The sequence below is a fragment of the Engraulis encrasicolus genome, chromosome 11 (assembly GCF_034702125.1).
Source record: "Engraulis encrasicolus isolate BLACKSEA-1 chromosome 11, IST_EnEncr_1.0, whole genome shotgun sequence".
Lineage (NCBI taxonomy): Eukaryota > Metazoa > Chordata > Actinopteri > Clupeiformes > Engraulidae > Engraulis > Engraulis encrasicolus.
The window spans coordinates 22322562-22326580 of record NC_085867.1 but is presented as its reverse complement, the minus strand read 5'-3'; the positions used below and the strand labels follow the sequence as shown (position 1 = coordinate 22326580).

General features: G+C 37.0%; 1 long non-coding RNA gene across 1 annotated transcript; it reads right to left on the bottom strand.

Moving 5' to 3' along the window:
- Positions 1-652: 652 nt before the first annotated feature.
- Positions 653-3131, bottom strand: LOC134458094 (uncharacterized). The gene is made up of 4 exons (XR_010036526.1): positions 3030-3131; positions 2792-2893; positions 1874-1946; positions 653-1479 (listed from the first exon to the last, which is right to left on the bottom strand). It is a non-coding gene; the product is annotated as an uncharacterized LOC134458094 (long non-coding RNA).
- Positions 3132-4019: the final 888 nt, after the last annotated feature.

Sequence of the window (4019 nt, the reverse complement as noted above, 5' to 3'; positions counted from 1 at the left end):
AAGTCTTTGATTTTTTTTTCAGGGAAACTTTCTAGTTTCTGTACACGAGAGACGTATAAAAAAAACGAGCATTACCTTCACATAAGCCAAAACTCATAAACAGCTAATGCTACTTTAGGAAATTGCACACACACACACACACACACACACACACACACACACACACACACACACACACACACACACACACACACACACACACTTTTATGAATGTGTGCGTGCCCCAGTTTCCTACACTCTTAAAAAAGATTGGTTAAAATAAACAAAAAATTAGTAGTTTTTAACCGATCTGTTCGATTAATATGTGTCCGAGAAAAATATTAGTCAAAATAACCGATTAGACTTTAGTTAAAATTTCAACCAATCTAGATCGGTTAAAAAACTAACCAATTCCAAATCGGTTGTTTTGACCAATAGATTGGTCATGTTTAACCAATCTTTATAAGTCAAAAATGTACCAATCCCCCAATGGTTGTTTTGACCAATTTGTTCGATTAATATGTGTCCGACACAGATATTGGTTAAAATTGTAACCGATTTGCTTGGTTAGATGGACACTGCAATTACTTCACTCCAAATTAACAGTTTCAAAGCTATATCAATCATAACCAATAACCAAGATTTGAGTTTGTTTTCACAAAGTTTATAACAATTTAATTTCAAAAGGCTTTAAAGCACTGATCTGAAAGGATGGGGATACAGTAACTTACAGCAATCTGTTCCTTCCCAACACTGATGATGGTAAAGTTGTGTGGACACAACAAAAAGACAGGCTGGTATTAAGGGACATTTAAAAAAAAAGAAAAATCAAAAGCAGAGGTAACATTTTATGCTTGGTGAGCCGTTTTCAACGAAAATTCAAATTACAAATGCATGCATATCCTGTGACTATTACTTACTTACAAAATGTTAAGGTTGTGCTTGACAACCGGAGAAAACCTCAGAGTCAACATGATCTTACTTTAAGTTATATTCAAAGAACAGTACATTTTTGCAAAACAAGGAGGCAAGTATCACTTAGAATGGCATACAATGCTGTTTCTCCAGTACCAGGTAAATTACCTGAATTTGCATAGGATGTAGTCTGCATGTCAGTGGAATCAGAAGTAATTAAAATACACATGGTGTGGAGTGGTGGTGTCTGCGTAGATGTTTAAAAAAAATGTCCAGTGACTACAGAGCAACTTGAAGTGAGAAATGTTCCAGTACCTTGGCCCACTTGTTGGTTGAGATGGTTATATCGTACACATATTCAAAAGAGGCAAAAACAGAGTTAAACTGTGGTGGATATGCCAAGTTACACACCCGGTAGAGCATGAAAAGCTTGTCACTGCGCAAGTCAGGCAATCAGCAACAGGAATGGTTACGTTGTCATCCATGGCAGTGATGACACTGCCGTGTCAAACTCTCGCCTCCTAGTAGTGGGGTCCTTGAAACCTTCTCAGTGTTAGTGCCGAGGGATGCAAAGTTGGTTCCAGTCTGAAAGAATTTTTAAGATTTGAGAGAGAGAGAGAAAGAGAGAGAGAGAGATACATCAATGGTGCTTAGCCCCATAATGCACGCCATACCATCTGAAACATGCTGTAATAGTCATTGAAAGGTTAATTGCCAGTACTACTCTACTATGACATAACATAGGGCCTTTAGTAATGCACTGCGACTCAGTAATTGCCATTCTGGTAACCACAAAATTTATAACGCCCTGTTTTAACAGGTTATATAGAAAGCTTTACTCTACTGAGTGAACGGTATAAATCATGCAGTATCAGGAAGCTTAATTAACACCAAGTATAGCCAAAATCAACAATGCACACAACTATATCGTGACTTGTTCTTTCTAAATAAAGGTTAAAAAAATGTCTGGCAGACGTACCAAACTTGGCATCTCCAGAAAGCGTGGAAATTTCTCAAAGAGGTCACGCATGGAGGGGGAGTCCTCAGCGATCCTGAAAAATACAACAAATTGAGAAAATGTAACCCAAATACTCCAATCAATGAAACGGTGGGCTCAGCGTCATAGGCCTAACAGCAGAAGGCACCAAGGGTGCGTTTGTAAACTGCCGCTCTGAGCACACAACAATTGGTAATGTCTGAGCAGTGGTGGACAAAGTAAAAGTAAAAGTTTTTTTTGTTTTTTTTTAAACAGTTTCTTTCCAACACAGGTAACTTATCTGAGTAAAAAGTAGACCAATGTACTTGTCTTACGATGAGTTGATTCTGCACAGGTTGGATTGAGTTTGTGGTGGGTTCTTGTTAGGTTTTTATTGTTTTTCAGTAATAACACAGTCTATCTCAATAGGTAGGTATACTGGAGCAAACGGTGTAACAGCTATGTAATATCATGTGCTACTGTTGTAATTACACCACCAAAGTACTTTTACTTTGTCCACCACTGTGTACGAGTGTGTTATTCAGACTGTTAGATAGTAGACATTTGAAACACACATTTGGTGCAGATTTATTAAAATTTGCTTACTGGTACATTTAGAAACTGTTTTTTTTTTCAGTATTTTTAGACATGGTGCTACAAAGGGGATCAATGTACTGTAACCAGGCAGCTGCCATCCTTAACCCTGTAGTGCAGCGTTATGGCTCTATGTAATGTCATAGCAATGTTGTTATGATGTATTTAAGCATTTTCAGCAAGTGAATAGGGTCGCTGGCGACCTATCCTCTCAAAATAACACACAAGATGAACAGGATGCATCTCTGATTAACAGTGTGTGGTTCAAACTGTTAAGACATTTGAAACACACATACATGTGGTGTACATTTGTGAATGGTTGCTAACCTTTAGAAATTCTGTCAATGTTCAGAAGCATTTGCAGACATGGTCCAGGGGGCTCAAGTACGACCAGAGAGCAACCATCCAGCAATAAGGATATCTTCTCAGCTGCACACAACATTAACACACAACACACAACATTAATTTGCATCTCATATTGACAGCATGAAATACATAGCATGTTTAGCACTTTGACTTTTATAAAATACATGGATTGATTTTGTGTGAATTCACTTAAACTCACCTCTTGCAACAGTGTTTATTTTCTCTGAGGTACACCACACCAGAGGAATCACTCAGTGTAATCAGACAGCTTCCATGTAGGATCCTTCAGTAATATTCTCAGTCATCTGCAAAGCAGGACAGCACAAAACATGAACATGATTATGCATTTATAGGCGGCCTAATTATTACAAGAAAATAATGAAAAATGATAACACCGTCACCACCACGACACAATATGATGATGAATAGGCCTAGAGTATGAAACATCTAAAAGATACATGTCTGTATACATGTAAAATGTTTTTTTTTTGTTTGTTTGTTTTATATCATTGATCATTTTCCCAGACGGATTGACAACAGATGGCTCAAAGAATTCAGTGTGCTAAACTGGAGGGCAAAAAGAGCAGATTATCTATCTTTCTGGATATTTTACTCATCACTTGAAATTAAATCTAAATCTAAATCTAATCTAAGATGTCACACATAGAGGAGGAGTCCTCAACGATCCTGGAAAATACCACAAATTGACAAAATGTAACCCAAATACTCCAATCAATGAAACGGTGGGCTCAGTGTCATTGGCCTAACAGCAGAAGGCACTAAGGGTGTGTTTGTAAACTGCCGCTCCGAGCACATAACATATTGGTCATGTCATGTATGAGTGTGTTATTCAGACTGTTAGATAGTAGACATTTGAATTAGGGCTGTCCCTAAAGATTATTTTCCTCCCGATTATTCTATCAACTATTTTTTTCGAATAGTCGCGATTATTTATTTATTTTTTTTGGAAGGGAAAAACTGTGATATGCCACTTAATTTTGACCTGAAAAATAACAGACAAATAAGGCAGAGTGCACCTAGGGCCTATTAGGACAATGATTTCTAAAAAAATAAAATAAAAATTAAAAAAAAGAGAAAAAAGAAAAAAAAAGGGGACATGGTATAAATGAGTCATAGACTATAATACACACAGGCCTAATAGGCCTATAATATCTATTTGTTTCAGTTC